Source organism: Triticum aestivum, chromosome 1B (assembly GCF_018294505.1).
Source record: "Triticum aestivum cultivar Chinese Spring chromosome 1B, IWGSC CS RefSeq v2.1, whole genome shotgun sequence".
NCBI classification, from domain to species: Eukaryota; Viridiplantae; Streptophyta; class Magnoliopsida; order Poales; family Poaceae; genus Triticum; species Triticum aestivum.
Window position 1 is genome coordinate 106,310,677 of NC_057795.1, and position 21,786 is coordinate 106,332,462.

The following is a 21,786-nucleotide window of genomic DNA, read 5'->3' on the forward strand; positions in this document are numbered from 1 at the left end:
CCAAGCGACCTACGAGCCCCACAAACCATAGTGTTTATCCTTCTCGTCAGCCACTCCCCCCCCCCCCCCCCCCCCCGCGTTCGAAATGGGCTGTCACATTTGGTACAGTAGCGGTAGTCGGTTCCACTCGTTTTTTTCATGGATGTTTTTGTTTTGTTTTGTTTCTGTATGTTTTGGGCAGGTTCTGGTCTTTTTTTTTCTTTTTTTCCTTTTTCCTTTTTTCTTTTTCATTCATTTTAGTTTTCATATACAAAATTCTCATAATGGGGTTGTCAATCTCTCAACGATTACGAGCAAGATTAAATTGTATAATTTTTGATTGATAGATCTGACAAAAATACAAAATTAAATTTAAAAAATTGCAGCAGGGTATTTTTGGATTTAATATATGATAAAAGGTAGATCCGGGGGGCATAATTTTTCCTAGAGGCTTCTCTCGAAAAAATAGCATACGGTGGGTAACAAATTACTGTTGGGCAATTGATAAAAAAACAAATAATTATGATGATATACAAGGCAATGATCGTACATAGGCATCACATCCAAGAACGTCGGGAGAGAAACGGTTATCTAGATACTAACTATGGACCCATAGGTCCATGGTAAACCATTCATGCATCATCGGAGGGGCAGTAAGGATGATGAAGAACCCCTCTGTGATCATTTCCTCCTCCAGTGGAGTACCGAAGAAGGCCTCCAGATGGGATCTCTCGAGAACAAAGGCTTGCGGCACGGAAAAATTATTTCGTGGACTCCCTGGTAGGTTTCCTGATTTTAGAGTATTTACAAAGGCGGAGTTAGGTCAAACAGAGGCTTGTGGTCCCCACTAGGTACCAGGGCACGCAAGGGGACTGTGGCATGCCCTGGTGCCTAGTGGGCCACTCCTCTGTCTTCTCGTTCCTTCCTGAAGCTTCCAGGGTCTCTTATTGCAAGAAAAAAATCTCTAAAAAGTTTTGTGGCATTTGGATTTTGTTTGGTATTGATATTCTGCAAAGTAAAAAACAAGCAAAAAACAGCAACTGACACTTGGAACTGAGTTAGTAGGTTAGTCCCAAAAAATATATAAAGTTACTTGTAAAGGTATATTAAACATCCAAGATTGATACTATAATAATATGGAACAATAAAAATTATAGATACGTTGGAGACGTGGTCGATGATGTCCCGGGCAATGATGGCGAAGACGGACCGGCGATGGAGACCGCACGGACGAGCGGCTGGTAGCGATGCACGAAGGCGTCCCTTGGGCGGCGCGTCCAACCTGGCTGCGCGGTTGATGATGAAGTGGACGGTGTAGAGTCGACGCCGATGTCGGAGTAGAGGCGCGGGCGTCGCAAACCAATCTTAGGTCAAAAAACGAAAAAGAAAACGCCGATCAAGATGACCGGCGGGAAAGAGAAAACCCGGAGCAAGGGCTCGGGAAAAAAACTCTCTAGGGCAGCTAGCCAACATGGCCTGCGGACGAACCCTAGGTACGGACGATGCGGCCCCCGGCGGCGGTCATGGAGGCCGACCGCCACAGGGGCGGCGCGCGGGGCGGAAGCTACGAGCGACGGCTAGGGTTGGATCGGTTAATCTGATACCATGATAGAAGGGATAGAGAGAGATTGGTGGAATCGATTATGTATTGGTTGAGCCTCATGCGCATATATATATATGAGTACAATGACTAACTTGGAGTACAAGACAAGGCAGGAACAAATTTTATTTTATCGCGTCTTTTCTAATAATCAATATACTCAACAGTTTCTCTACATTTTATGCAGGTTTTGGTCTTTTTCGTTTTATCTTTTTTATTTTCTTTTTCATAAAAAAAATCTTTTTCAAGTTCGTCAACATTTTTTCAAATTTGTGAACTTCTTATTCTTAAATTTTTCAAACCCATGAACTCTTTCTAAAATTTGTGAAGTTTTTAGAATTTAATTATTTTTTACAGTTTTAACTTTTTCCAAATTCATGATTTTTTTAAATTCGTGATTCTTATTTAAACTCACGATTTTTTTTAAATTCAATAAATTTTTTTTTGAAATTTTTTAAATTCATGAACTTTTTTTGAACCCGTGATTATTTTTTAGAGTCAACCGGTCAAAGGTCAGTAGTTATTGGTCAACCGGTTAGCTTTTTGTTTAGACAAGGTCAATTGATTAGATGTCAATTGTCTACCGAAGTACGTAACGAACCAAAGTGACCGAGCGAGGGAAAGCGTGAAGCGGGGCATGTGAGTGATCGCTTTTAATTGCGCCGGCACAGATTCGCGGGGCGCGTGAGTGCTGGTTTTACAAATACTAGTATGGCTCAATAATCTTCATAATCTCTACTACTCTCTACTACTTTCTACTTATACTACCTAAAAAGAACGTAAGGTTCCTATTTCACCTTTCTTCTCACCCCTTTTGTCCAACCTTTCATGTATATGATAATCAATCACCTTAATTTACTTATCTTCTGAATCAATTGCACTTTAATTTTTCACTTACCAAATTCCTCATCAAAATATAAGATAATTCATGGTCAGAATTTGATGAACATTTATTTACAGAATTGCGTTAATTTACTTACCTTCTGAACCAACTCCATTTTAATTTACTTACCAAATTCCTTATCAAAATATAAGATAATTCATGGTCAGAATTTGATGAACATTTATACTACTTAAAAAGAACGTAAGGTTCCCATTTCACTTTTCTTCCCACCCCTTTCGTCCAACCTTTCATGTATATGATAATCAATCACCTTAATTTACTTACCTTCTGAACCAATTGCACTTTAATTTTTTACTTACCAAATTCCTCATCAAAATGTAAGATAATTCATGGTCAGAATTTGATGAATATTTATTTACAGAATTCCGTTAATTTACTTACCTTCTGAACCAACTCCATTTTAATTTACTTACCAAATTCCTTATCAAAATATAAGATAATTCATGGTCAGAATTTGATGAACATTTATTTACACAATCGTGTTATTATTTATATCCTTTGCAACGCACGGGCATTGTTCTAGTATATATATATATATATAGGTAAATTGTTTGGGACACCTAGGTGCCTGGGCACCTAGGTCTGTTATGGTAATTCATATTCATTAGTGCATGGCATAAATTGAACAAAATAATAGTTTTTCATATTTCGTTTGCAAGCACTAGTATTCCTAAATGGAATGATTTCTTTACAAAAAAACAATCTGAACACTCGTACTTGGATTTGTATATACGTGCATTTACCCAAGATATAACCATGTGTACATGTTATTTGACCATGATATCAGTTAGTGGGTATTATACCTAACAAAAATATGTATGTGTTGTTTTATACACAATGAAAATATACACATAAATGTCATACATTTTAATAAGTATGTGTTAGTGTTATATTCAATAGAAATATACACATATATATACATACCTCGATGTGAATATACACATGAATATACATACCTTGATGTTAATATACACATGAATATGTACGCGTTACTGTTATACCCAATGAAAATATTCACATAAATATATATAACTCGATGCGAATTTAATTTGTATGTACCCACAAATTTCACACATTTTAATAAGCGGTGCATGTACCCGAGATGCGCACATGTACATTTTATTAGACCGTGATACCAATTAGTGAGTATTATACCTAATAAAAATATGCACTTGTTGGTATTATACCTAATGAAAGTATGTATGTATTGATATTATACCCAATAAAAATATATACGTGTTGCTGTTATATCTGATAAAAATGTGTACATGTTGGTGTACGTGCTAAAAATGTTGCGTATTATTTTTTTAATTAATTATCTTGCATCTACCATACATACCAAAATGTACGATAAATAATTAATTATAATTTTTTATCAAGAAGGGACAAATAATGACAGGTATTAATTAGACAAAAGCTATTACCTTCCATAGCAGTAACGTCATGCAAGCAAATAGGGAAGTACTAATGCAGGTATGCATGCAAAATTTAAACACATCTAGGCAAGAAGCCTCAGCACCTAGATGTCCCAAACCGCCGTCCTGAAATATGTATTTAATATATTTGTTTATTGCAACTATTATTTATAAAATGAAAAATCCATATTGCCAAAAGGGAAAATGTCCATGTACCTCATATATACGTACTAATTTAATATTTGGATAATGTTCTCTATGCAAAAAAGCATGTATTTTCACAAATCTGGTCACGGTTTAAAAAAATTACCAACATTTATGTATGTGCTCGTATACATTGATAAAAATGTTCCACTATTTTCCAACAAAACAAATCTACCCCTAATAATAAAAGGGCTATTATTTCTAGTCGTCCGTCATAAAAATTGCCCTCAAAGTTGCCCTAAATTACCCACTATACCACCTATAAGTGAAGAAGACTATTCATTTTTTTCTTTCAAAAAACGCCGCCCAGATTTGATTCTTATATACGCTAATACACTCACATTACTCAAGCACACAAGCAGCGCAGTGGGTAAGGCCCCAGTCGCGCTAGTCTTCAACGCACGAGACCGGGGTTAGGCGCCTGTTCGGCAGTCCTCCGCGGAGCGGAGCGCGCGGAGCGGCCTTTAGTCAACTCTGAAAATTATACCTGGATTGCCGCTCCGCTCCGGCGCGGAACCGCGGAGCAGTGGGAATCCGAACGCGGCCTAGGTCCATGCGCCGGTCGTGACGCCCCTGCTTTTTGTTATTTAGTTTTTGCTTTATTCGTTGGGATCTACTCGACTCAACCTCAACCCCAACGTTCGTTGGTCTCCACCACCACCGCCAAATTAAGCTGGCTTTTGTTCGTTGGTCTCCACGAACGTTCCTATGTGAGATGAACCAGGTTCACTCATTGTTTTTGTTCAGGATCCTTAATTGATTTTGTAAGTGCGCTGCTGGCTTGAATGCAGGAGTTGATGTGCCTTTTTTATATGCTCTGCTAACCACCCTTTAATTCAAGTTGACGTTCGTGTCAACGAACAAACACTGCCTTGATTATCGGGAGAGAATGTCCATAGAGAGTGTCTCTATTTTATGTGGAGTTCATTGTCTTCGTGACCCCGGTTTAAAAGAAGTGAAAGTCGGTGATTATCCTTTGCATGCCAAACTGAGGGACAGACTTCAATCACTGAGAAGACGCAATGTGTTATCCCTAACTGCCAGTGGGGGTGTAAACAAAGTCATTAACTAAGCTGGAATTATCCCCAAACTCATCAACCTAGCTAGGATTATTCTCCAGCCAACCTAGCTAGGCTTTGTAGCACGTTTGAGTATCATATAAACATAGTTCAACCGCAAGAGTCAACATGGTGTCCCCGCCAAAAAAAAAAGTCCACATGCTGTAACAAACTAATCATCCATATTAACTGTATAGTTGTGTTCTTTCAAAAAAGAATGTATAGTTGTGATTTTCCTAATCCTCCATGGAGAAGTACCATGTCATGTTGCATTGTCAACGCGTCTATAGCTGCAAATAATTCAACTACCTGTGTGGTACGGTAACCTCCTAATCATTCGAACATATTCTTTGTACCCAGTGGACACACCAGCTAATATGGTCATGTATACGTGTTCGTCCACGTCTTATCATGATTATTCGTGACCTATAAATACTCGTCGAGACCACAGTATTGTCACCATCGAGCACTCCCTGCAAGTGTCTTTCCTTAAACACACACGCAAATAGTACGTGAACAAGGCGATGGCGACGGCACCAAGCAAGGTTGTGGTGCTCATGGCGTTCATGGCCGCTGCGCTGAGCTCTGTGTCGATGACCGCTGGGCCCGCCGGGCTGCAGCACGGTTTCTACAACTCGTCGTGCCCAAAAGCCGAGGACACGGTGAGGAACGTTGTCCAAGGCATGATCCGCAACGACCCCACCATGGGCGCCGCCTTTGTTCGCCTCTTCTTCCACGATTGCTTGGTCAGGGTATGTACCTTTATCGAAACACATGCCACGGCAGTTTGAAACACTTTGGATTTCATTTGAAATCTAAATAAATTTCAGACATGACATGTTGATTCTATACAATCATGCATATGGGAGACCATCTGGAAAGCATGCATTGAAATTTCTGATTTTAACTACTGTTAAACATATTAGGGTTTGGAACAATGCTCGATACCCCTGATGGATACGGCTGCCATATATTTATAAGAGGGAACCGTACAAATACAGGTTATGTTACAATACGTATATCTAATATATACTTAGTCTAACACCCTTCCTCAATCTTAACGATGTCCTGAAACACTCAGAAGGTTAAGATTGCAACGATATCCTTCAAAAGAAAGCAAGGGCAAGGGTTTAATGAAAATATCAGCAAGCTGATCCTTAGAAGAAACAAACTTAATCTAAAGGAGCTTCTGAGCAACACGTTCCCTCACAAAATGATAGTCAACTTCAATGTGCTTCGTTCGGGCATGAAATGTTAGACTAAGTATATATTAGATATACGTGTTATAACATAACCTATATTTATACGGTTCCCTCTTATAAATATATGACAGTCGTACCCACCAATGGTATCGAGCATTGTTCCAAATCCTAATATGTTTAACATGGTATCAGACGACGCGTTCGATCTGCGCCGTGCTTCCGCCTCCTCTGCCGCCGCCGCGTCGGCCTCCGCGGCCGTGCCGCCTCCGTTAACCCTGACGACGGAATCGCCGTTCATGGCATCAACCCCGCTCGCCTGGGCTCGTCCGGCTGCATCGGGCTCGCGTCCTCCAGCGCCCCGATCGCCCCCGATCCATCCATCGCTTGCCAATGATGCATCGATCTTGCGTGATGCTTCTCTGGCGGCAAACTCTACACAGCTGCCCTACGTCGCCTCTACACAGATGCCCTACAGCGTGCATGCATCAGGCCCCCGCGATGCGTTCCTGGCAGCAACCTACGGCGCCAACGCGCAGCTGTCCCGTGATGCGTCTCTCGCGCCGCAGCTCTACGGCGCCTCTGCGCAACTGCCCTATGGCGGGCCTCAGTCTCGCGATGCGCCGCCCGCTAAAGGCCCCCGTGGTGCCCCCGTCCAGGTGCCCTACGGCGGGCCGTATCCCGCGCCGTACATCGCGCCATCGTTGGTGTTGTCTGCTTTGTCCTCCGCGGTGCCCTACGATGCGCCGTATGGAGCGCCCTACGCCGCTTCTGGGACGTACGTCACGCCGCCCCTGCAGCCCTACGGTGTATCTCCTACGGCGCTTTACGGTCATCACCAACACTACCGTGCGCCTCCATGCCGATGCGCTGATCCCATATAGTGCTCCTCCGACGTACGACTCGCAGCTCTCCGCATCGGTGGCTGAACCAGGACCGTTTCACTTCGCTCATCTGGTGACCGTGAAACTCTCTGCCGATAACTATCTCCTGTGGCGCGCTCAGGTGTTGCCACTGATGTGTAGTCACTATCTTGAGGGGTATGTTGATGGTACTTTGCCGTGTCCTCCGGCCATGGTTCCGGTGCCCTCGATCATGGTGTCCAACCCTGCTCATCGTCGGTGGATTGCTCAGGATCAGGCTATTCTGGCTGCCATTCAATCCTCGCTCACTCCCTTCGTGGCCGGCATGGTGGTCTTTGCCGCGGCGTTGAGGAACGCATGGGCCACACTCGACTCCAGCTTCTCCTCACAGTCGCTGGCTCGTTCTTCTGCCATCCGTAATCAGTTGGGTGAGGTCAAGAAAAATGAGCTCTCCGTCACGGCCTTCTTCAACAAGGTCAAAACCCTGGCTCATACATTGTCATCCATTGGGAAGCCTCTCTGTGATGAGGAGTTCACTTCATTCATTCTCAATGGGCTTGATGAGGACTATGATTCTCTCATTGAAACATCAATGGGCGTGACACGCCGATGCCGCCTCACGATCTCTATGCACGTCTCCTCAACACTGAACAGAGGCTCGCTGCTCGTCGCTTCGTTGGTGTCTACACTGAGGGTCCTTCTGCGAACGCTACTCTTCGCGGGGGCGCCCGCGGTGCCAAGCAGAAAGTGTCGCCGACCTCGGGCAACCAGCCCCGTCCGCCCGCTCCACCTCTGACGGCTGGCCGCAAGCGGCTCCACTGGGATGCATGTGGTGGTGGGGTTGAGTGCCAATTCTGCGGCATTGAGGGGCACTTGGCGTCTCGCTACCATCGTCGCTTTAAACGAGATTTTCTTGGCATTGGGAACAATGGGAAGGGCAATGAGAAGCAAGCTGCTCTAGCTACACCGGATCCCGGGTTCACTCCTTCATACTTGGTGGATCCTGCCTGGTACATGGACACTGGCGCTACAGACCATTTAATGAGCCAGCTTGACAAGCTGGCCACTCGCCAGCCCTACACCGGTCACGATCAGGTCCGCATGGCCAATGGATCAGGTATGCCCATCTCACATGTTGGTCAGGCATCTCTCCTTTCACGTACCACTAAAACCTTGTGTCTGCTTGATGTCCTTCGTGTTCCTTCAGTCACACGTAGTTTACTCTCGGTTCCTAAATTAACTCGTGACAACAATGTGTTTGTTGAGTTTCACCCTTTCCATTTTTTTTAAGGACCGGGACACGAGGGACGTTTTTTCTTAGTGGTCGAGCTCGCGACGGCTTATACGCGCTTGATGTGCCATGAGTCTCTCAAGTTTTCAGTGGTGTTCGGGTGTCATCGTCGCAGTGGCACTCTCGCCTTGGCCACCCCGCTACTCCCATTGTGTGCCATGTGCTTCATCGTCATCATCTTTCTGTTTGAGTCGAGTAATAAGGAGTTTCTAGTGTGTGATGCCTGCCAACAAGGCAAGAGTCATCAGTTGCCTTTTTCTGTATCAAGTCGTGTTGTCACGGCTCCTCTTGAACTTGTGTTTTCAGACGTGTGGGGCTATGCCCAAACTTCTGTTAGTGGTCACAACTATTATGTCAGTTTCATCGATGCTTTCAGTCTTTTTACTTGGATTTATCTTATTAAGCGCAAATCTGATGTGTTTCATGTCTTTATGCAATTTCAAGCACATGTTGAACGATTGCTTAAGCACAAAATTATCCAGGTTTAGTCAGACTGGGGGGGGGGGGGTGAGTATCGTAACCTTAACACCTTCTTTCAGAAGCTTGGCATCTCACACCATGTGTCTTGTCCTCATACACATCAACAGAATGGTGCAGCTGAACGCAAGCACCGTCACATACTTGAAACTATCCTGACACTTCTTGCACATGCCTCTGTCCCGTTTCGGTTCTGTAGCAATGCTTTTGTTACTGCTTTGATAAACAAGATTCCCACACGACGTCTTCACATGAAGTCTCCGCTAGAAGTGTTGCTTAATGAAACTCCAGATTACTCCCTCCTCAAAGTGTTCGGCTGTGCGTGTTGGCCGCATCTTCGTCCGTACAATAAGCATAAACTTGAGTATTGATCCAAACAATGTGTGTTTCTTGGGTACAGTCCTCTCCATAAAGGTTACAAGTGTCTTCACATTCCGACAAATCGTGTTTATATTTCTCGTGATGTTGTGTTCGATGAGACTGTCTTCCCGTTTTCCACGCTCACATCACCCATAGATACTCCCGTCACCGAGTTGCACTCTTTTCCAGTTTTGCCTGATCAATTTGTGGATGCTGCATATTCTTCTCTGTTGTTGCCTAACCATGGTGCAGGGACTGGACGAGGCGCTCGATTTGAGCTTCTGGATGATGATACAGCTGTTGGCGAACGTTGCAGAAAACAAAAAAATTCCTACCGGTTTCACCAAGATCAATCTATGAGTTTATCTAGCAACGAGAGAGAGGAGTGCATCTACATACCCTTGTAGATCGAGCGGAAGCGTTCAAAAGAACGGGGTTGAGGGAGTCGTACTCGTCATGATCCAAATCACCGGAGATCCTAGCGCCGAACGGACGGCACCTCCGCGTTGAACACACGTACGGTCAGCGAGACGTCTCCTTCTTCTTGATCCAGCAAGGGGGAAGGAGAGGTTGATGAAGATCCAGCAGCACGACGACGTGGTGGTGGATGCAGCAGGGATCCCGGCAGGGCTTCGCCAAGCGTCTGCGGGAGGGAGAGGTGTAGCAAAGGGGAAAGGGAGGTGCCAAGTGCAAAGGTGCGGCTGCCCTCCTTCCCTCCCCCCTCTTTATATAGGTCCCCTTGGGGGGGCGCCGGCCCTAGGAGATGGGATCTCCTGGGGGGGCGGCCAAGGGAGTGCCTTGCCCCCAAGGCAAGTGGAGGCGCCCCCCACCTTTGGGTTTCCAACCCTAGGCGCAGGAGGGCCCAAGGGGGGGCGCACCAGCCCACCAGGGGCTGGTTCCCCTCCCACTTCAGCTCATGGGGCCCTCCGAGATAGGTGGCCCCACCCGGTGGACCCCCAGGACCCTTCCGGTGGTCCCGGTACAATACCGGTGACCCCCGAAACTTTCCCGATGGCCGAAACCTGACTTCCTATATATAATTCTTTACCTCCAGACCATTCAGGAACTCCTCGTGACGTCCGGGATCTCATACGGGACTCCTAACAACTTTCGGTTTACTGCATACTCATATCTCTACAACCCTAGCGTCACCGAACCTTAAGTGTGTAGACCCTACGGGTTCGGGAGACATGCAGACATGACCGAGACGCCTCTCCGGTCAATAACCAATAGCGGGATCTGGATACTCATGTTGGCTCCCACATGCTCCTCGATGATCTCATCAGATGAACCACGATGTCGAGGATTTAAGCAACCCCGTAACAATTCCCTTTATCAATCGGTACGTTACTTGCCCGAGACTCGATCGTCGGTATCCCAATACCTCGTTTAATCTCGTTACCGGCAAGTCACTTTACTCGTACCGTAATGCATGATCCCGTGACCAGACACTTGGTAACATTGAGCTCATTATGATGATGCATTACCAAGTGGGCCCAGAGATACCTCTCCGTCATACAGAGTGACAAATCCCAGTCTCGATTCGTGCCAACCCAACAGACACTTTCGGAGATACCCGTAGTGCACCTTTATAGTCACCCAGTTACGTTATGACGTTTGGCACACCCAAAGCACTCCTACGGTATCCGGGAGTTGCACAATCTCATGGTCTAAGGAAATGATACTTGACATTTGGAAAAGCTCTAGCTAAACAAACTACACGATCTTTGAGCTATGCTTAGGATTGGGTCTTGTCCATCACATCGTTCTCCTAATGATGTGATCCCGTTATCAATGACATCCAATGCCCATAGTCAGGAAACCATGACTATCTGTTGATCAACGAGCTAGTCAACTAGAGGCTCACTAGGGACACGTTGTGGTCTATGTATTCACACGTGTATTACGATTTCCGGATAACACAATTATAGCATGAATAATAGACTATTACCATGAACAAAGAAATATAATAATAACCATTTTATTATTGCCTCTAGGGCATATTTCCAACAACAACCACACCTGCGCCAGCTGCTGCTATGCCGGATGAGGCGCTCGACGAGGCTGCCCCGCCACTACCCCGCCTGACCCCGACGTCGATCACGCGTGCATGTCCCATGCACGTGGATCCAATGGGGTGCCCGAGTCGCCTGGGCCAGCGGCCTCACTGTCGCCTGGGCCGGTCGAACCTGCGGAGCTGTCGGCCGGGCCGGCTGGACCTGCGGGTCTATCCCCTGGGCCGGGGGTCTCGCAGGTCATCGAGTCATCGTCGCCTGGTCCGTCAACGCCGGTCACGCCCGGTCTGTCTTCGCCGACCCTGACCGTGCCACCGGATGCGCTTGTTGACTCGCTCGCCGGCGCGTCCTCCTCGCCACTGATGGGCAGTGGCTCCTCTGGTGTGGCAGCTCCAGCGCCATCTCCGCCTGTCGTCATGCGTCCCATACTCCCAGCAAAAGTGGCATCTTCCAACCAAAGAAGCGCACTGACGGCACTGTCGCATGGCTTGCGGCCTGTGTGGCGCATGCTGAGGCTGATCCTACGACTGAACCACGACATTTTCGAGCAGCGCTTGGCATCCCACATTGGCGTGTTGCGATGGAGCAGGAGATTCATGCTCTTCAGAGAAACAACACTTGGCATCTTGTTCCACCTCCATCTGATGTCAATATCATTGACTCTAAATGGGTATTCAAGATGAAGAAGCATGCTGATGGCTCCATTGAGAGGTACAAGGCACGCCTGGTTGCCAAGGGATTTAAACAACGGTACGGCATTGATTACGAAGACACATTCAGTCCTGTTATTAAACCAACTACTACTCGTGTTCTTCTCTCTTTGGCCGTTACTCGCGGATGGTCGCTTCGACAGCTTGACGTTCATAATGCCTTTCTCCATGGAGTTTTGAAAGAAGAGGTTTTTATGCGTCAGCCGCCAGGTTTTGCCGATCCTTCTCAGCCACATCATTTGTGTCGCCTTGTCAAAGCTCTCTATGGTTTGAAGCAGGCCCCGCGTGTGTGGCATGCCCGTCTTGGCGCTGCTCTTCGTGCACATGGGTTTGCTCCTTCTACAGCAGACACGTCTCTGTTTATTATTCAGTGACCTAAGGTGACTATGTACATTCTGGTCTATGTTGATGACATCATCCTTGTCAGTCCATCTGCTTCTGCTACGGATCGGCTTGTGTCCTCTCTTGGTGCTGAGTTTGCTGCTAAGGATCTTGGGAGACTGCATTATTTTCTGGGCCTAGAGGTTCTTCATTCTGATAGTGGCTTGACTCTTACTCAAAAGAAGTACTCTCAGGATCTCCTGCGTCGTGCAGGTATGTTGCAGTGCAAGTCTGCTACGACTCCCATGTCTGCCGCAGACAAACTGACAGCTCTTGCTGGTGACATGCTCTCTCCTGAGGATGCCACTGAGTACCGCAACATTGTGGGTGGTCTGTAGTACTTGCTCATTACTCGACCAGACATATCATTTGCAGTTAACCGTGTGTGCCAGTATCTTCATGCACCACGTGATTCTCACTGGTCAGCTGTTAAGCGCATCTTGCGCTATGTTCGTCACACTGGTTCATATGGTCTCCATCTTCAGCCTGCACGTTCTAGACTGATCTCAGCATTTTCTGATGTCGATTGGGCTGGTAGTCCTGATGATTGACGATCCACGGGGGGACATGGTGTGTTCTTTGGGCCTAACTTGATCGCCTGGCAAGCTCGCAAGCAAGCTACGGTGTCTCGGAGTAGTACCGAAGCTGAGTACAAATACAAGTTATGTTACAACACGTATATCTAATATATACTTAGTCTAACAACTACTAACATTCAAGAATAGAATAAAACTGTCTAGGTGGAAATAGTACAATCAGACTTTTCTTGATTTTTCATGTTTATGCAATATATTTGTTCCGTCTACTTTTCCTAACATAAATATGCACAAATTGGAAACGTATATTTAAAATTAAATGACCTTTTACAGGGTTGCGATGCCTCCATTCTGCTGGACCCGACGACCAGCAAGCCAGAGACTGAGAAAACAACAATCCCCCTACGCGGATACGATGCCGTGAACAAGATCAAGGACGCCGTGGAGGCCGTCTGCCCGGGTGTTGTCTCCTGTGCCGACATCCTGGCCTTTGCGGCACGTGACTCCACCTGTGCCTCAGGCGGGTTCACCTTCCACATGCCATCCGGGCGCCTGGACGACTTCCAGTCAATCGCCGACGAGGTCTTCCAGGGCATCCCATCCCCGCGTTTCAGCTCCAAGAACTTCTTGATAGCTTCACCGCCAAGGGCCTCAACGCTTCCTCAATCTTAACGATGTCCTGAAACACTCAGAAGGTTAATATTGCAACGATATCCTTCAAAAGAAAGCAAGGGCAAGGGTTTAATGAAAATATCAGCAAGCTGATCCTTAGAAGAAACAAACTTAATCTAAAGGAGCTTCTGAGCAACACGTTCCCTCACAAAATGATAGTCAACTTCAATGTGCTTCGTTCGGGCATGAAATGTTAGACTAAGTATATATTAGATATACGTGTTATAACATAACCTATATTTATACGGTTCCCTCTTATAAATATATGACAGTCGTACCCACCAATGGTATCGAGCATTGTTCCAAATCCTAATATGTTTAACATGGTATCAGACGACGCGTTCGATCTGCGCCGTGCTTCCGCCTCCTCTGCCGCCGCCGCGTCGGCCTCCGCGGCCGTGCCGCCTCCGTCAACCCTGACGACGGAATCGCCGTTCATGGCATCAACCCCGCTCGCCTGGGCTCGTCCGGCTGCATCGGGCTCGCGTCCTCCAGCGCCCCGATCGCCCCCGATCCATCCATCGCTTGCCAATGATGCATCGATCTTGCGTGATGCTTCTCTGGCGGCAAACTCTACACAGCTGCCCTACGTCGCCTCTACACAGATGCCCTACAGCGTGCATGCATCAGGCCCCCGCGATGCGTTCCTGGCAGCAACCTACGGCGCCAACGCGCAGCTGTCCCGTGATGCGTCTCTCGCGCCGCAGCTCTACGGCGCCTCTGCGCAACTGCCCTATGGCGGGCCTCAGTCTCGCGATGCGCCGCCCGCTAAAGGCCCCCGTGGTGCCCCCGTCCAGGTGCCCTACGGCGGGCCGTATCCCGCGCCGTACATCGCGCCATCGTTGGTGTTGTCTGCTTTGTCCTCCGCGGTGCCCTACGATGCGCCGTATGGAGCGCCCTACGCCGCTTCTGGGACGTACGTCACGCCGCCCCTGCAGCCCTACGGTGTATCTCCTACGGCGCTTTACGGTCATCACCAACACTACCGTGCGCCTCCATGCCGATGCGCTGATCCCATATAGTGCTCCTCCGACGTACGACTCGCAGCTCTCCGCATCGGTGGCTGAACCAGGACCGTTTCACTTCGCTCATCTGGTGACCGTGAAACTCTCTGCCGATAACTATCTCCTGTGGCGCGCTCAGGTGTTGCCACTGATGTGTAGTCACTATCTTGAGGGGTATGTTGATGGTACTTTGCCGTGTCCTCCGGCCATGGTTCCGGTGCCCTCGATCATGGTGTCCAACCCTGCTCATCGTCGGTGGATTGCTCAGGATCAGGCTATTCTGGCTGCCATTCAATCCTCGCTCACTCCCTTCGTGGCCGGCATGGTGGTCTTTGCCGCGGCGTTGAGGGACGCATGGGCCACACTCGACTCCAGCTTCTCCTCACAGTCGCTGGCTCGTTCTTCTGCCATCCGTAATCAGTTGGGTGAGGTCAAGAAAAATGAGCTCTCCGTCACGGCCTTCTTCAACAAGGTCAAAACCCTGGCTCATACATTGTCATCCATTGGGAAGCCTCTCTGTGATGAGGAGTTCACTTCATTCATTCTCAATGGGCTTGATGAGGACTATGATTCTCTCATTGAAAACATCAATGGGCGTGACACGCCGATGCCGCCTCACGATCTCTATGCACGTCTCCTCAACACTGAACAGAGGCTCGCTGCTCGTCGCTTCGTTGGTGTCTACACTGAGGGTCCTTCTGCGAACGCTACTCTTCGCGGGGGCGCCCGCGGTGCCAAGCAGAAAGTGTCGCCGACCTCGGGCAACCAGCCCCGTCCGCCCGCTCCACCTCTGACGGCTGGCCGCAAGCGGCTCCACTGGGATGCATGTGGTGGTGGGGTTGAGTGCCAATTCTGCGGCATTGAGGGGCACTTGGCGTCTCGCTACCATCGTCGCTTTAAACGAGATTTTCTTGGCATTGGGAACAATGGGAAGGGCAATGAGAAGCAAGCTGCTCTAGCTACACCGGATCCCGGGTTCACTCCTTCATACTTGGTGGATCCTGCCTGGTACATGGACACTGGCGCTACAGACCATTTAATGAGCCAGCTTGACAAGCTGGCCACTCGCCAGCCCTACACCGGTCACGATCAGGTCCGCATGGCCAATGGATCAGGTATGCCCATCTCACATGTTGGTCAGGCATCTCTCCTTTCACGTACCACTAAAACCTTGTGTCTGCTTGATGTCCTTCGTGTTCCTTCAGTCACACGTAGTTTACTCTCGGTTCCTAAATTAACTCGTGACAACAATGTGTTTGTTGAGTTTCACCCTTTCCATTTTTTTAAGGACCGGGACACGAGGGACGTTTTTTCTTAGTGGTCGAGCTCGCGACGGCTTATACGCGCTTGATGTGCCATGAGTCTCTCAAGTTTTCAGTGGTGTTCGGGTGTCATCGTCGCAGTGGCACTCTCGCCTTGGCCACCCCGCTACTCCCATTGTGTGCCATGTGCTTCATCGTCATCATCTTTCTGTTTGAGTCGAGTAATAAGGAGTTTCTAGTGTGTGATGCCTGCCAACAAGGCAAGAGTCATCAGTTGCCTTTTTCTGTATCAAGTCGTGTTGTCACGGCTCCTCTTGAACTTGTGTTTTCAGACGTGTGGGGCTATGCCCAAACTTCTGTTAGTGGTCACAACTATTATGTCAGTTTCATCGATGCTTTCAGTCTTTTTACTTGGATTTATCTTATTAAGCGCAAATCTGATGTGTTTCATGTCTTTATGCAATTTCAAGCACATGTTGAACGATTGCTTAAGCACAAAATTATCCAGGTTTAGTCAGACTGGGGGGGTGAGTATCGTAACCTTAACACCTTCTTTCAGAAGCTTGGCATCTCACACCATGTGTCTTGTCCTCATACACATCAACAGAATGGTGCAGCTGAACGCAAGCACCGTCACATACTTGAAACTATCCTGACACTTCTTGCATATGCCTCTGTCCCGTTTCGGTTCTGTAGCAATGCTTTTGTTACTGCTTTGATAAACAAGATTCCCACACGACGTCTTCACATGATGTCTCCGCTAGAAGTGTTGCTTAATGAAACTCCAGATTACTCCCTCCTCAAAGTGTTCGGCTGTGCGTGTTGGCCGCATCTTCGTCCGTACAATAAGCATAAACTTGAGTATTGATCCAAACAATGTGTGTTTCTTGGGTACAGTCCTCTCCATAAAGGTTACAAGTGTCTTCACATTCCGACAAATCGTGTTTATATTTCTCGTGATGTTGTGTTCGATGAGACTGTCTTCCCGTTTTCCACGCTCACATCACCCATAGATACTCCCGTCACCGAGTTGCACTCTTTTCCAGTTTTGCCTGATCAATTTGTGGATGCTGCATATTCTTCTCTGTTGTTGCCTAACCATGGTGCAGGGACTGGACGAGGCGCTCGATTTGAGCTTCTGGATGATGATACAGCTGTTGGCGAACGTTGCAGAAAACAAAAAAATTCCTACCGGTTTCACCAAGATCAATCTATGAGTTTATCTAGCAACGAGAGAGAGGAGTGCATCTACATACCCTTGTAGATCGAGCGGAAGCGTTCAAAAGAACGGGGTTGAGGGAGTCGTACTCGTCATGATCCAAATCACCAGAGATCCTAGCGCCGAACGGACGGCACCTCCGCGTTGAACACACGTACGGTCAGCGAGACGTCTCCTTCTTCTTGATCCAGCAAGGGGGAAGGAGAGGTTGATGAAGATCCAGCAGCACGACGACGTGGTGGTGGATGCAGCAGGGATCCCGGCAGGGCTTCGCCAAGCGTCTGCGGGAGGGAGAGGTGTAGCAAAGGGGAAAGGGAGGTGCCAAGTGCAAAGGTGCGGCTGCCCTCCTTCCCTCCCCCCTCTTTATATAGGTCCCCTTGGGGGGGCGCCGGCCCTAGGAGATGGGATCTCCTGGGGGGCGGCCAAGGGAGTGCCTTGCCCCCAAGGCAAGTGGAGGCGCCCCCCACCTTTGGGTTTCCAACCCTAGGCGCAGGAGGGCCCAAGGGGGGGCGCACCAGCCCACCAGGGGCTGGTTCCCCTCCCACTTCAGCTCATGGGGCCCTCCGAGATAGGTGGCCCCACCCGGTGGACCCCCAGGACCCTTCCGGTGGTCCCGGTACAATACCGGTGACCCCCGAAACTTTCCCGATGGCCGAAACCTGACTTCCTATATATAATTCTTTACCTCCAGACCATTCAGGAACTCCTCGTGACGTCTGGGATCTCATACGGGACTCCTAACAACTTTCGGTTTACTGCATACTCATATCTCTACAACCCTAGCGTCACCGAACCTTAAGTGTGTAGACCCTACGGGTTCGGGAGACATGCAGACATGACCGAGACGCCTCTCCGGTCAATAACCAATAGCGGGATCTGGATACTCATGTTGGCTCCCACATGCTCCTCGATGATCTCATCAGATGAACCACGATGTCGAGGATTTAAGCAACCCCGTAACAATTCCCTTTATCAATCGGTACGTTACTTGCCCGAGACTCGATCGTCGGTATCCCAATACCTCGTTTAATCTCGTTACCCGGCAAGTCACTTTACTCGTACCGTAATGCATGATCCCGTGACCAGACACTTGGTAACATTGAGCTCATTATGATGATGCATTACCAAGTGGGCCCAGAGATACCTCTCCGTCATACAGAGTGACAAATCCCAGTCTCGATTCGTGCCAACCCAACAGACACTTTCGGAGATACCCGTAGTGCACCTTTATAGTCACCCAGTTACGTTATGACGTTTGGCACACCCAAAGCACTCCTACGGTATCCGGGAGTTGCACAATCTCATGGTCTAAGGAAATGATACTTGACATTTGGAAAAGCTCTAGCTAAACAAACTACACGATCTTTGAGCTATGCTTAGGATTGGGTCTTGTCCATCACATCGTTCTCCTAATGATGTGATCCCGTTATCAATGACATCCAATGCCCATAGTCAGGAAACCATGACTATCTGTTGATCAACGAGCTAGTCAACTAGAGGCTCACTAGGGACACGTTGTGGTCTATGTATTCACACGTGTATTACGATTTCCGGATAACACAATTATAGCATGAATAATAGACTATTACCATGAACAAAGAAATATAATAATAACCATTTTATTATTGCCTCTAGGGCATATTTCCAACAACAACCACACCTGCGCCAGCTGCTGCTACGCCGGATGAGGTGCTCGACGAGGCTGCCCCGCCACTACCCCGCCTGACCCCGACGTCGATCACGCTGCATGTCCCATGCACGTGGATCCAATGGGGTGCCCGAGTCGCCTGGGCCAGCGGCCTCACTGTCGCCTGGGCCGGTCGAACCTGCGGAGCTGTCGGCCGGGCCGGCTGGACCTGCGGGTCTATCCCCTAGGCCGGGGGTCTCGCAGGTCATCGAGTCATCGTCGCCTGGTCCGTCAACGCCGGTCACGCCCGGTCTGTCTTCGCCGACCCTGACCGTGCCACCGGATGCGCTTGTTGACTCGCTCGCCGGCGCGTCCTCCTCGCCACTGATGGGCAGTGGCTCCTCTGGTGTGGCAGCTCCAGCGCCATCTCCGCCTGTCGTCATGCGTCCCCATACTCCCAGCAAAAGTGGCATCTTCCAACCAAAGAAGCGCACTGACGGCACTGTCGCATGGCTTGCGGCCTGTGTGGCGCATGCTGAGGCTGATCCTACGACTGAACCACGACATTTTCGAGCAGCGCTTGGCATCCCACATTGGCGTGTTGCGATGGAGCAGGAGATTCATGCTCTTCAGAGAAACAACACTTGGCATCTTGTTCCACCTCCATCTGATGTCAATATCATTGACTCTAAATGGGTATTCAAGATGAAGAAGCATGCTGATGGCTCCATTGAGAGGTACAAGGCACGCCTGGTTGCCAAGGGATTTAAACAACGGTACGGCATTGATTACGAAGACACATTCAGTCCTGTTATTAAACCAACTACTACTCGTGTTCTTCTCTCTTTGGCCGTTACTCGCGGATGGTCGCTTCGACAGCTTGACGTTCATAATGCCTTTCTCCATGGAGTTTTGAAAGAAGAGGTTTTTATGCGTCAGCCGCCAGGTTTTGCCGATCCTTCTCAGCCACATCATTTGTGTCGCCTTGTCAAAGCTCTCTATGGTTTGAAGCAGGCCCCGCGTGTGTGGCATGCCCGTCTTGGCGCTGCTCTTCGTGCACATGGGTTTGCTCCTTCTACAGCAGACACGTCTCTGTTTATTATTCAGTGACCTAAGGTGACTATGTACATTCTGGTCTATGTTGATGACATCATCCTTGTCAGTTCATCTGCTTCTGCTACGGATCGGCTTGTGTCCTCTCTTGGTGCTGAGTTTGCTGCTAAGGATCTTGGGAGACTGCATTATTTTCTGGGCCTAGAGGTTCTTCATTCTGATAGTGGCTTGACTCTTACTCAAAAGAAGTACTCTCAGGATCTCCTGCGTCGTGCAGGTATGTTGCAGTGCAAGTCTGCTACGACTCCCATGTCTGCCGCAGACAAACTGACAGCTCTTGCTGGTGACATGCTCTCTCCTGAGGATGCCACTGAGTACCGCAACATTGTGGGTGGTCTGTAGTACTTGCTCATTACTCGACCAGACATATCATTTGCAGTTAACTGTGTGTGCCAGTATCTTCATGCACCACGTGATTCTCACTGGTCAGCTGTTAAGCGCATCTTGCGCTATGTTCGTCACACTGGTTCATATGGTCTCCATCTTCAGCCTGCACGTTCTAGACTGATCTCAGCATTTTCTGATGTCGATTGGGCTGGTAGTCCTGATGATTGACGATCCACGGGGGGACATGGTGTGTTCTTTGGGCCTAACTTGATCGCCTGGCAAGCTCGCAAGCAAGCTACAGTGTCTCGGAGTAGTACCGAAGCTGAGTACAAATACAAGTTATGTTACAACACGTATATCTAATATATACTTAGTCTAACAACTACTAACATTCAAGAATAGAATAAAACTGTCTAGGTGGAAATAGTACAATCAGACTTTTCTTGATTTTTCATGTTTATGCAATATATTTGTTCCGTCTACTTTTCCTAACATAAATATGCACAAATTGGAAACGTATATTTAAAATTAAATGACCTTTTACAGGGTTGCGATGCCTCCATTCTGCTGGACCCGACGACCAGCAAGCCAGAGACTGAGAAAACAACAATCCCCCTATGCGGATACGATGCCGTGAACAAGATCAAGGACGCCGTGGAGGCCGTCTGCCCGGGTGTTGTCTCCTGTGCCGACATCCTGGCCTTTGCGGCACGTGACTCCACCTGTGCCTCAGGCGGGTTCACCTTCCACATGCCATCCGGGCGCCTGGACGGCTTCCAGTCAATCGCCGACGAGGTCTTCCAGGGCATCCCATCCCCGCGTTTCAGCTCCAAGAACTTCTTGATAGCTTCACCGCCAAGGGCCTCAACGCTGAGGACCTAGTGGTCCTCTCCGGCGCGCACTCCTTCGGCCTCACGCACTGCAACTTCGTCACCCCACGGTTGTACCCCACTGTCGACTCCAGTATGAACGCCACCTTTGCGGCGGCGCTAAAGAAGGTGTGCCCGCCTCCGAGGAACGGCGGGGGTTCATCTCCGTGAGCAACAACCGTGTGACGGACCCGAACAAGCTGAGCAACCAGTTCTACAAAAACGTGGCCTCTGGGCAAATGTTGTTCACGTCAGACCAGACGCTACTGGATGAGACGCCGACGACCGGCAACAAGACAGCGGCCATGATGGCCGACAACGCCGCCAACCCTATCGCGTGGATGGTCAGGTTTGCGGCGGCTTTGGTGAAGATGGGAGGCATTAAGGTGCTCACTGGGACCGACCCCGGCGAAGTCAGAAAGGTCTGCTTCGCCACCAACAACGCGAGCTAGAATCGGCGGAGCTGCATGCATGATGATACTTAAACAAAAGTACCCTGGGCATAGCCGGTGGACTTAGTTGGTTTAATCCTTGTTATATCGGTTTCATTCTAATTGCATATGTACTATTTTTTAACCAGAGATTACCTATGTACTTTCTTTCCTAAAAGGGGTCAGATTTATTATAAAGATACACTGAAATATAACTCACTTCAAACGTAATAAAAATTACATTGAAGTTCATGGACTATCAAACAACCA

General features: G+C 48.3%; 1 pseudogene; it reads left to right on the top strand.

Annotated features, from left to right (window-relative positions):
* The first annotated feature begins 5,647 nt into the window (after window positions 1-5,647).
* On the top strand, window positions 5,648-21,666 carry LOC123087628 (peroxidase 2-like; annotated as a pseudogene).
* The last annotated feature ends 120 nt before the right edge of the window (window positions 21,667-21,786 follow it).